Consider the following 13,230-nt stretch of genomic DNA (forward strand, 5'->3'; position numbering starts at 1 on the left):
ACCAGCCACCATTCTAAGCTCCCTACATAGGTCTCATTTAGTACTCATAAAACTCCATTAGGAGATACTGTTATTTTTCAGATAAAGAAAATGATGCACAACGATGTTAAGTAACTTGACCGAGGCCACGCAAGTACAGGCAGAGCCTAATTTAACTTTGACTTCAGAGTTCATGCTCTTAACCACTGGTATCTACTGTCATAACGGAAGTGATTGTCTATCAGATAAGCAGGAGTAAATGAGAGGGTCAGAAGAACAAGATTTTGCCATGGGAGAAAGGCAACCGTGTGGGTTGGTGATGTGGGTGGTAAGAATTTACCAAGACAGTTGTAGATGAAGAAAAGTAGATTTATTAGAGAAAGCATGTTGCAAAGAAGTAATGGACAAGTCAGCAAGAGAGGAGCTGGTCGCAAGGAGACAAAGGCTTGCTAGGGATTTTATAGGACGGTGCTTGTGCTGGAGAGAACTACGTGCAGTACCGATAAAGCCTTAGGCTGCAGTGAACTAACTTGCATTTTTCTATCAGCCAAGGGTCTGGTGATAGCTGAGCACAGGAAGGTTGTGAGTTAGTTGTGCAGGAGGGCTATGTGTCCGGGACTGTGAAGAAAGGCAGACTTAGAGCTTATCTCTTTTTCTTTTTGCTTTCCTCTGCTCCCACTGGCTTTACTCCTTTTCCCTAATTAGGGTTCCACAGACTTCACTGAGGATATGACTGAATGAGTGTTCAGGAGGCCAAGATATGTGGAGCATGTAAGATGAGAGCTCCAGACCTCTATTTGTATATGGTTCTTACTGTCTTGCAGAGGTGCTGCAAGGCTCAGAAGAGAAGGTCCCTTGTTCTCTTCTATGATCACCCTGGTAATCCTAGATTTAGGACATGTTGTCCAGCTGGTCTACAGCTGCTAGAAACAGCTGTAGAAAAGTTGACATCTATATTGGATAATCTCAGGTGTTATTATTATTATTACTTTTTTCTTTTTTTTTGGAGTTGAAGTCTCCTTCTGTTGCCCAGACTGGAGTATAGTGGTATGATCTCTACTAAAAATACAAAAAATGAGCTGGGCATGGTGGCACATGCCTGTAATCCCAGCTACTCAGGAGGCTGAGGCAGGAGAATTGCCTGAACCCAGGAGGCGGAGGTTGCGGTGAGCCGAGATCACACCATTGCGCTCCAGCCTGGGTAACAAGAGCGAAACTCCGTCTCAAAAAAAAAAAAAAGAAAAGAAAAGAAACTGGGTTTATCAACCTATTTGGCCTCTCAACTTCCTTGGACTTTGGCGGCAGACTTGCATAGACTTGTCCACCATGGAACAGCCTACATTTGTAGGGTCCTCTGTCTTTTGGGGAGTCATTTGCTGCCAGAAGAGGAAGAGGAAGCTAGGGATAGAGTGTGAGGGAAGTGGCAGCAATGGTTGGTCATGCTGAAAAATGAAGCAGCTGAGTCGAAAGCACATCGGACTGGGAAAGCTGGGTTCTCAGTCCAACTCTGATGTTTGGCCATGAGCATGTCATTTAACCTCTCTAAGCCTAAGGAAGCTGAGCCTCCCTTAAAATTAAAATTATTCATTTCTACCTCATGGTATTTTACTTAAAGAGTTCATGAATATAAAGCATCCAGCCAAATGCCTGACACCTGGTGGGTGTTCACTATTATTAGCTCCATCTTTCAATCCCAACCCTCCTCATTCCATCCTACAAACCTAAGATTTGTTCTTAAATTCAAATAACAAATTATGAAATCACCTGAGAAACCTTAAGGGGCTCTGCAAATATTAAAGATGTTAAAGGTTAAAAGACAGAGCTAAGCCTATCACCATGGCTAAAGGCAGAGTCTTTCATAAGCCTTGGAGTTTTAAAAATTATTATTCTTTCCTCCTCAAGGTTCCTCTTGATACTCATTTTAATTATTTAATTATTTTCATCTTATTAAAAAACAAATGGGTACAGTGGAACATGTGGTATACTTTTTCTTAGTACCTAAAACTCTATATAAGGGTGTTCTTCAGCCTTTGCAACATTCGATTATCCAACCTATTCATACCAACCCACCTTCTCCTACTCAATGACTACTGAATCCCATCTGTAAAATTGTATCGAGCTGTTCTGCATTGCTCTCTTGGATGGCTTGCTCTAGGAAAAACCAGCCAACCCATTGTGAGAATACTCAAGCTACTCTGTGCAAAAACCCATATGGCAAAACAGCAGGACCACCTGCCAAGAGCCAGCACCAGCTTGCCAGTCACGTGACAGGCACCATTTCAGAAGCAGGTCCTCCAACTCCAGTCAAGCCTTCAGAAGACTGAAGCTCAGCTGACACCTTGATTTCAACTTTGTAAGAGATCCAGAGGTAGAATCACCGTTAAGCCACTCCCAAACTCCTGCCCAAAGTATCAGTACAAGGTGACTGTGTTTTAAGCTGCTAAGCTTTGAGTAACTTGTCATGCAGCATTAGATAACTAATACACAACTCCCTTCAAATTGTTGGCTGAGGCGGATTTGAATTGCTCTCTGCCACTCCCAACCAAAGAAATTCCGAATAACATACCTACTGTATCAGAATTGCTTAGGATGGGTCCTGGGCATCTACATTGTTTAAAAATTCTGCAGATGATTCTGAGATGCAGCCTCATTTTAAAAACCTGTTTTATTTGAGGATGTAGCTGTAACATGTAATGATAACCCATTGCTTTCAAATCAGCTAAATTTCCTTCTTTCTCTCATGACACATTGTGAGCGTTAGGTCTAGTTTTTAGGTCAATGGGAGCTCAGGTGGTTTTCTCCAAAATTATGGAAATTTGGCTGGGCGTGGTGGCTCACACCTTTGGGAGGCCAAGGTAGGTGAATCACAAGGTCAGGAGTTCGAGACCAGCATGGCCAAGATGGTGGAACCCTGTCTCTACTAAAATACAGAAATTAACTGGGCATGGTGGCAGGCACCTGCAATCCCAGCTACTTGGGAGGCTGAGAGAGAGAATTGCTTGAACCTGGGAAGCAGAGGTTGCAAAGCTGAGATCATGCCACTTCACTCTAGCCTGGGTGAAGAAGCAAGACTCCATCTCAAAAAAAAACAAAAAACAAAAAACAAAACAAAACAAAACAAAAACCAAATAAGGGAAATTTGAGGGTTTTCTTTCCCCTCTATTTCTAACAGAGAAATGAGCAAGAAAGATTAATCTTCACTACTTTACTCTTGAATGTCCGTCTTGGCTTCAGTGTTCCAGGGGAAGACCAGGGGTAATTTATGTGAAAGACCCTTTGGCTGTGGAACAATGGAAAACTGCTCCCATGACATTCTGTTGCCAACTCCTGACTCAGATGTACTAATTCTTTCATACAATATTCAACAGGTATTTTTAAAATACATGTCAAATTATCTTTTACACAGAGAAAATGAGAGCAATGATGAGCTGGTACTTCTGCCTGGTCTTCACTCATAGATATAAAACAAAGATACTGAATTTCTAAACCGGAAACTTGAAAACAAGACTCAATAAATCTCAGCATCTCTTTTCCATCTCCACTCTTTATCACAAACATGAAGGCAGTCACACATTAGCAAATTATTTTAAAATCTTACTAAGGAATCTAAAGTACAAAGATCTTGGCCACCAATTGATGGTGGAGTCAACCATCTACCTAATAATCAAGTAATTACCCTCACTTCCTCTCTCTCTTCACTCCACTCATGGAAACAGTCCCCAAATCCTATTATTTTTATTTCAGAAATCTCATATTCAGACTTTGATTTGTCTCTGCAAGCAGCCTTTGTTCAGAGTTCCTTTGGTCATTCCCTGTCTAGGCTATTACAACAGCCTCTTCAATGGTGGCTTTAACAATAATCTTCCTCGCTCCAGTCTATTCTGCACATAGCTGCCCGAGTTGTCTTTTTATTATAAATTGTGAATTGTATCATGCCACTCATTTGACTAAAAATATGCCATTTCGGTCATGTATCCTCTAATGTGTACACTGGGAAAGGCACGTTACTTCCAGAGTATTGTTGTTGAAAATATGTACCCTTGATCTAATTATGAGAAAATAGCAGATAAACCCAAATGAAGAAACGTTCTATGAAACAAATGACCAGTACTCTTCCAAAGTGTCAAGGTCATGAAAGAAAAAGACTGTCATAGACTGGAGAAGTCTAAGTAGGCACAGCAACTAAAGGCGATGCCAGATCCTGGATTGGACTCTGGAACAGTAGATGGACATTAGTGGGAAAACAGGTAAAGTGCAAATAAATTCTGTAGGAGTGCTATGGTACCAATTTTTTAGTTTTGATCATTGTACTATCATTAAGCAAAATGTTGACAGAGGAAGCTGGGTGAAAATGATATGAAGACCCTCTCTATTGCTCTTAGAACTTTTCTAAAGTCTGAAATTATTTGAAACGTGATGGGAAAGAGAGCAGAAAAAAAAAAAAAGCTTATAACATTGCATCAAACTCTGATCAACTACATAGGCTTAGAGGAAAGAGAGAAACAGAGAGAGAGAGTGAGAAAGAGATAGTACTGAAATGTCCTTTAAAAGAAAAAAAATTAAAAATTAAAAAAAAAATTTTTTAAAGAGAAAGACAGACAAAGGGGCAGGGAGCGTTGGAGAGAATATGAATGTATGTCTAGCAGGTACATGAGAAGAGATGTGAATTTACAAGACAAACCATCAGCTCCCACAAATGCACATGTAGTATGAACATCCCACAGTGCTAAATGTGATTTGACTCTTGAGAGAATGTGATGCCTAATTGCAAGTCAGTTACTTCATCTGGCACTCAGCTGAACAAACAGTGAACTGTTCCAGCACTAGAGGAAAAAATGATTGTGCTGATTTATTGGATGTGACAAAGAAGCCCTCCCAATTTCCATCTGCCCCTTCTTCTTTAGTAATAAAAATCCTGGTTTTCAGATTAGAACATTGTCACCCCGCTAAAAAAATTTCAGTATTTCTCTATTTATTTGGAAAAGAGTATAATGTAATAATAAAATCCAGAACTTTGGTGTCCATCATTTAGAACCGAATCAGATCTAGCTGTGTGATTTTAAGAAGCTATCTGTCTTGAGACTTACTCACCTTGTCTGTAAAACAGAGATAATGGCAAACTTGCTTTATAAAGTTGTTTTGCAGATTAATATTTTTAACTTATGCTTTACATTTAGCATAGTAATCTGGCACAGGACACGTGACCTTTACATGTTAGCTATTATCTTAAGATGTAAACAAAAAGTCTAAAATCTGTAGCAGTGGAAGGCTAAGGGCAAGACTTTCAAGTACAGCTGTTGGCTTATAGCTCTTCAAATATTGCTCTAATGTGTGTTCCATTAATCCAGTAATCAATAGTTTTGAAATTGTGAGCTGGTACTCAGCTACATTTTTTTTTTCTTTTTGAGACAGAGTTTTGCTCTTGTCCAGGCTGGATGGCTGGAAGCCTGGAATGCAGTGGCATGATATCAGCTCACTGCAACCTCCGCCTCCCAGGTTCAAGCGATTCTTCTGCCTCAGCCTCCCAAGTAGCTGGGACTACAGGCGCCTGCCACCAAGGCTGGCTAATTTTTGTCTTTTTAGTAGAGACGGAGTTTCACCATATTGGCTAGGTTGGTCTTGAACTTCTGACCTTGTGATCCACCGCCTTGGCAGCCCAAAGTGCTGGGATTACAGGCGCGAGCCACTGCGCCCGGCTCAGCTTTCTTTTTTCATTGTAGACTTTACTTCTTTGCTCACTCTTACATTCCCTACATTCTATTCACCAAATCATCTAATCACTCTAGTTTTCTAAAATGAAGAATCCATCCTTCTGATCTAGTACCCAGAGAAGGGAAGTTAGGAAGGAAAAATGGGTCTTTTTGTCTGAGTGCCAATGTCAGTCCTCTCCCAATCAGGAGACATCTTTACCTGATGGACGTTTTATCTTTCATCTTCTCTCTCTTTACTTCCTTCTGCCTATATATAATTGACATCCCTATCAAATAGCTTAATTACTAGAATTGGGTAGATATATGTGAGGAAGGGCGGGGGCAGGCTCTCACTCTGTTGCACAGGCTAGAGTGCGATGTCACAATCTCGGCCCCCTGCAACCTCCATCTTCCAGGTTCAAGCGATTCTCCTGCCTCAGCCTCCCTAGCAGCTTGGATTATAGATGTGCACCACCAAGACTGGCTAATTTTTATAGCTTTGGTAGAGATGGGGTTTCACCATGTTGGCCAAGCTGGTCTTGAACTCCTGACCTCAAGTGATCTGTCCACCTTGGCCTCCCAAAGTGCTGGGATTACAGGCATGAGCCATTGTGCTCGGCCTAGATAGATACACTTTTTTAGCAGTCAGAAGATTTAAATAATTTCAGCTGTAGAATGGGCATGGTCACTTGTGCCTGTAATCCCAGCACTTTGGGAGGCCAAGGCAGATGGATAGCTTGAGCTCAGGAGTTCAAGACTAAAAATATTAAAAATTAGCCAGGCATGGTGTCATGTGCCTATAGTACACTGGGAAGTTACTTGGGAGGCTGAGGTGGGAGGATCACCTGAGCCTGGGTAGTTGAGGCTGGAGTCAGCCATGATCGCACCACTGCACTCTAGCATGAGTGATGGGTGTCAGACCCTGTCTCAAAAAAAAAAAAAAAAAATTCCAGTTGTATTCAAGCACCATTTAAAAAGTTGCGTTAACACATATAAACACACATGCACACACACACACACACACACACACACACAAATGGAACGTCTATAGTTTAAAAACATGTTTCCAACCTGTGAGTGAAAAATAATGACAATAAAAGTAGTGATGGGGCGGGGTGTGGTGGCTCAGGCCTATAATCCCAGCCCTTTGGAAGCCTGAGGCAGGAGGATCACCTGAGGTCAGGAGTTTGAGACCAGCCTGGCCAACACAGTGAAAATCTGTCTCTACTGAAAATATAAAAATTAGCCAGATGTAGTGGCACCTACCTGTAGTCCCAGCTACTTGGGAGGGTGAGGCAGGAGAATCACTTGAATCCGGGAAGCAGAGGTTGCAGTAAGCTGAGATCACACCATGCACTCCAGCCTGGGCAACAGAGCAAGACTCTGTCTCAACAACAAAAAAGAAGTGGTGATGGATTACACAGAGTAAACATAAACTAAGATATCAGCAGCAAGTCAATTTCTAGTTAGAAAAAAATTATAAAACATCATATATGCAACTGTAAGCAAAGCATTATGGTAGCATCATGTGAGAAATCATGCCTGTTGGACTTCTCTGACCGTAATTTTGTTGTTGTTGTTGTTTTTAGAGACAGAATCTCACTCTGCCACCCAGGCTGGAGTTCAGGGATGCCATCAGAACTCACTGTAACCTCAAACTCCTGGGCTCAAGGGATACTGCCACCTCAGTCTCCAAAGTAGCTAGGATTACAGGTGCATGTCACAGTGCCCAGCTAATTTTATAACTTTTTGTAGAGATGAGATCTTGCTATGTTGCTTGGCCTGGTCTTGAACTCCTGGGCTCAAGTGATCCTCTCACCTCAGACTCCCAAATGGTTGGGAATATAGCTGTGGGCCACCACACCGGGCCTGACAATTAATATTTTTATTTGGAATCACATACAGTGGTGGAGGTAAGAGGCTATAATCTTTCAGTCATTAGAACCCCTAGCAGTCTTAATTCAGTCTGCTAGATTTGATAGAAATCAGAGGATAAGAGAGCAGGTTTGTGGGGCAGGAGGCATTAGAAGGAGAAGCCTACTCTCCTTATAAATTTCTAATAGTAATACCTTTGTAACTCTAGATACAGCCTCAGGCATCCCTTTTGATTTTTCCCCTTCATCATCTCCTATATTCAACTGTGTTTTTTCTTTGAAAATATAATCTGGATTTTTGTCTTAATCTCTTCCCTTTGCTATTATTGTCTAGCCTAAACTTTTATCATGCCATTTCAGGATTCTTTAAACAATTTTCTCATCTGATCTTCCTGACAACAGTTAATCCCCTGGCTCTTGTCTAATGAATCATTCTATAATACTTTCATCATATGACTCAGTGCTTAAGAATCTAAAAAAGAATCTCCATTGCTTAGTGACTTATCCAAACTTTCGGTCTGACTTTTAAAGTTCCTAATAGTTTTATACCTCCCGAATTATTGAATATGACTTCTCTTGCTTCTTCACTTGGTTATAATCAGACAGCTCTTTGCTTTTCTTTCCTCCTTGCTCATGTTATTATTCTCCCACTACACCAAAGATTCTGTATTTTTGTTTCCACAGTAAGTTTTACCTTTTAGTAATATTTCTCAGAATGTTGGGGGGAACCATCAGACTCTTACTTGGAGTCCATAAATTTGGATATGGCTGACTCCACAGGCAGCTCTAGGGTGGCATGTGACCCAAACCTGGCCAATCAGAGCACCTCAGTCCCTTGGTCACAGCACTTGAGTCAATGAAGGGCACAAGATCCATCTTGGTTCCCTCAGAGCCCTAGAACTTCTGTTAGAATTTTTAGAAAAGAATAGTGTTTGGGAAAGCCAAGAAATAGCAAGTGACAAGTTTCTGATGATGATATGATATGAGCCTCTAGATCTATCAGGCACAGATAGATCTTGCTATGTTGAATTGGTTTGCAAAGAGTACTCCTTTGCTTCTTCCAGTTAAATTGCAAAGAGTAATTCTTTGCTTCTTTGAGTTAAATTCCCCCTTCGAGATCTAGCTGTCATGTCACTCTCAAACTGTTCTTTCCTTTAATTCCCATTACACACTACTTAATCTGTACTGCTTTAAACACTAAATTGTCTTAACTATTTAACATTTTCTAGTTTTGCTTTCCCAATGTGCCATAAGTTTGCCGAGAGCTTGGACCACGAGTCACATTTCTCTCAGTTTAAGAATGTTTCATACTTAAGATGCAGATTGATAAATTATTAAGGTAAGTTACTTTTATTTAAGAAATCAGCTGTAAGAATCTCAAAAACGAATGAAAACTGGCCAAATTATTGCTAATCAGGACCCAGATATTTAGGTAATTCTGTCCCATCTTCCTGGTTTTAAAAGAAACACATTATGAAAGGGGGGAAAATGATATCTGTTGGGCCTTTGGAGGGGCTCAGTAACAGCTGCTTGTTTTTAAATGTAGATGCTATTATTGAGGTATGGAGAGGCCAGCAGATCATGAGATGACTGCCATTGAAGAGACAGCCTGTTACTCACAGTTCCCCAAAGGGAGGGGGCACAACATGACACACAGGGCCACACAGGGAAGCACCAGTGTTGGTGAGGAGGCAAAAGAAGCAAGAGGAAACCATGGACATGAGCCTTTACCATAGTTTCTACAGGAAAGAGAAGGAGAGGGGAAGGTAGAGGAGGGGCAAGGCAAGGAAAGAAAGGGAGCAAGGGAAGGAAAGGAACAAGGGAAGAAAAAAGACAAGGCAAGGCAGACATAGGATTGGTTAGTTTTCATAATTTCAGCTGTCCCTGTGGTCGTAGGGGCTGTCCTGAGTTGCCTGGCACCTGGCCCTAGGTTGACTAGGGCAGGGGAATGTTGGCTTGTATATGAGTTAGATAAAGGAGGTGATCAGGGGATATGAGCTCTGGACTGTTCCGTTCACAAATGAAAGGCACAGAGGAGTTGTTGACTATCCCTAGGAGCTAGCTAGCCATGTGAGAGTCAGTCTCCCCCTGGCCAGTGAGGCTGCAGATGCCAGGGCATCAAGAATACCAAATATAAGAAGATATCTTTAGTATTCTCCCTTCTTTCCCACTGGGCTCAGAAGAGATTAAACAGTAAAACAAAGAAGAAACAGACAGTGGCCAAAATGTCCGCTTAGTCACAGGCAATGAAGCTACACTGGAAGAGATATGTTAATGTGAGAGTAAAATGAGCCTCCTAACTCTATCCAGAAATAGTCAGACTTACTCACATCATGATAGGCAGCACTAAATGAGGACAACTTTTATAACTAGGAAGAGTTTTATGGACTGAGTAAAGAGAAGAAATTGTGCTTGATGTTAGCAAATGTAATCCCAAAAGGAAAAAAAAAAAAAAAAGGTCAGGGGCTGAGCCAAGCAAGCCCAGTTTATTCTCTCCAAATGTACCAATCAGACAACTCACTCTACCTTTCCCAAACAGAATGAGTAAAGAATAGAAGAAGTCCAGGACTATTGCTTGACTGACTCCCTTTCTGTGGGTGGAAACCTCAAACACAAGAAAGAAACATCACCTCCCGGCCCCCTCACCAAGAAACATTGACTTTTCTAGAGATTTTAGGAAGATAAAATTCTGACACTTTCCTAGCCATAGTTCCAGCTTCAAGGTTTTACATTTTAAATCTAGAGTTTTAGGTAATTGACGTTCAGAAGAAGAGAAATGATTCAACCCACATAAGGGATTGTAGGTGGGTGCCTACACTACAAAATTTAGGGGAACTTTCAGACTCTCTGGTGTATGGGAAATATCCTGCTATGGCTCTTGGTTGTATACTCTCCTACTACACTTTTTTGAAAGAGCCAGGGGAGGGGCCAATAGGCCCAGACACTGGGGAACTATGATCTGGTAGATATATTAGTAATGAATGACCTAGACATGATGTTTGATGCCTACAAAGGCCTCAAGGTGGTATGGAAAAACAAGAGAAAGTCATTTACAGTAGCATTCATGTTTACTGTCAACATTTATTCATCTATGTTAGGGTCAGCAAATTATGCCCTGTTGGCCAAATCAACTAGTCATCTGTTTTTGTTTTTTTTTTTTTTAGTTCTGTTGGCTGGGCACAGTGGCTCATGCCTGTAATTCCAGCTCTTTGAGAGGCAGAGGCAAGCAGATCACTTGAGTCCAGGAGATTGAGACCAGCCTCGGCAGCATGGCAAAACCCTGTCTTTATAAAAAATATACAAAATTAGCTGAGCATGTTGGTACATGCCTATGGTCCCTGCTACTCGGGAGGCTGAGTAGGAGGATTGCCTGGACCTGGAAGGTTGAGGCTGCAGTAAGCCAAAATCATGCCATTGTACTCCAGCCTGGGTAACACAGCGAGACCCCATCTAAAAAAAAAAAAAAGTTTTGTTGAAACGCAGTCATATTACTCTATTTTGTGTTCTCTGTGATTGTTTGCATGCTATAATGACAGAGTTGAGTAGTTGTAAGAGATCTAATGGCCTGCAAAGCTGAAAATATTTATGCACTGATTCTCTATAGAACAGTGGTCACCAATTTTTTGGCACCAGGGACTGGTTTGATGAAAGAAAATTTTTCCACAGACCCTGGGTTGCGGGGGGAGGGTTTTGGGTGATTCAAGTGCATTACATTTATTGTGCACTTTATTTCTATTATTACTACATTGTAATGTATAATTAAATAATTATACATCTCACTATAATGTAGGATCAGTGGAAGCCCTGAGCTTGTTTTCCTGCAACTACATGGTCCCATCTGGAGGTCATGGGAGACAGTGACGGATCATCAGGTAGACAGTGGCAGATCATTAGGCTAAATTCTCATAAGGAGCACACAACCTAGATCTCTTTCATGTGCAGGTCACAGTAGGGTTCGTGAGCCTATGAAAATGTAATGCTACTGTGGATCTGAGGGGAGGTGGAGCTCAGGAGGGAATGTGAAAGATGAGGAGTGGCTGTAAATTCAGAGGAAGCTTCACTTGCTTCCCCATCACCTCCTGCTGTGTGATACCAAATGATATTGATCCATGGCCTGGGGGTTGGGGACCCCTGCTATATAAGTTTGTCAATGCCTGCTCTATACATGTTCATTGTTTGTTTACAGATTGCTGTCACTGTCCAAGGCACAGTGCTATGAACAAGGACCACATATGCCTTAAATGAATTCACATTCTACTGGGAAACCAGATATTTTAGCAGTGTAAGAAACTTAGTTACTGAGGAAGGAGTGACTCTTTGGGGGATGATAAGGTAAGGGGTTGAGAGGGAAGTCATGGGATTGACTGGAAAGATGGCCTGTGACCCACAGAAGGACTTTATATGTCAGGGAACTTAAGACTCTGTTCAATTAACAGTGGAACATCATTGAGGGATTTGAATCGGAAGAGTAACATAATCAATTCACATTTGACAAACCAAGTTATTTATTGAAGAAAGAATAATCTGAAGTCACTCTATATCTAGTGGCACTGGAGGAAAGTCTGGAGGCTGGCAGATTAGTTAAGAAGTGTTGGCCCAGTTATTGAACTATGCCAAGCTCTGCCCCAAATAATTTTTATGCAAGTGTATTGATTAGCAAGTAAACCACACATCAACATTTCGTTTGGAATAGAGCACAGAACACAATAAAGTAAACTAAAGCTAAACATTAATTAAATATACGTATTTAGTTAGTTATGCTTATAGTGTGGGTATATATTAAATCAGAGAGAATCCATTCCTTGAAGAGGATTTAGTTGGGTCTTTTTCTGTTTAAACATGAAGATAAAGTTATTTTCAGTTGTCTTCTTAGAAGAAAACTCTCCTGTCTCTACCCAACTGTTCACCTTTCTTCTTTCATTTTTAATTTTTTTATTAAAGACCAAAAGGTTGGAGTGCAGTGGTATGATCATAGCTCACTACACCCTTGAACTCTTGGGCTCAGGTAATCCTCCTGCCTCAGGACTCCTGAGTAGTTAGGGACTACAGGTGTGTGCCACCACACCTGGCTAATTTTTTTATTTCTTACATGTTGCCCAGGTTGGTCTCAAACTCCCGACCCCAAGCAATCCTCCCACCTTGGACTTCCAAAGTGTTAGGATTACAAGTGTGAGACATTGTGCCCAGTCCACCTTTCTTCTGGATAAGAGATGAGAGAGACTTGATTGGTTGGTTTAGGTATCAGGTATCATGTGTTTCAGGACCATGGAGACGATATTTAGTCTAAGCCAGATAAGGTAATTCTGTATTTTTTTGTTTGTGGTTTAGAACATGATGCACTTCTGGAAAATCTGCTGGGGGCTTCTGAGAAAAGTATTCCTACAGAAGAAGAGACATATGTAGGAGGAAACAGACCTTCTTCTTTGCAGGATTTGTTCTATCTGGGTGTGATGCCTGGAACTGTGGCAACCATGTTTTGATTATGGGGGACTAAGCTAATATGCTAAAAATACCAAAGCAAAAGGATGAGAAAGACTCGGGTCCTTGACGGTACTGATGACCCAACAACCTAGGGTTATTACAGCCTAGAACTTCCTTTTATTTTACATAGTAAACGTCTATATTGTTTAAGCTGGTTTTAGTTGGATGTTCTCTTCATATCGTTGAGAGCATCCTGACATAGGTTC

The 13,230-nt window shown here is 41.2% G+C and overlaps 1 long non-coding RNA gene across 2 annotated transcripts in view; it reads right to left on the reverse strand.

The window, feature by feature from the left end:
- LOC120360703 (uncharacterized) overlaps positions 1-13,230 on the reverse strand; it is a 133,137-nt gene that overhangs the window by 33,213 nt on the left and 86,694 nt on the right. For both annotated transcript variants that reach the window (XR_012516539.1, XR_012516538.1), the window contains one exon: positions 6,936-7,052. This is a non-coding gene — a long non-coding RNA (uncharacterized LOC120360703). The remainder of the gene's footprint in view (positions 1-6,935; positions 7,053-13,230) is intronic.

This window comes from Saimiri boliviensis, chromosome 2 (genome assembly GCF_048565385.1).
Source record: "Saimiri boliviensis isolate mSaiBol1 chromosome 2, mSaiBol1.pri, whole genome shotgun sequence".
Taxonomy (NCBI): Eukaryota; Metazoa; Chordata; class Mammalia; order Primates; family Cebidae; genus Saimiri; species Saimiri boliviensis.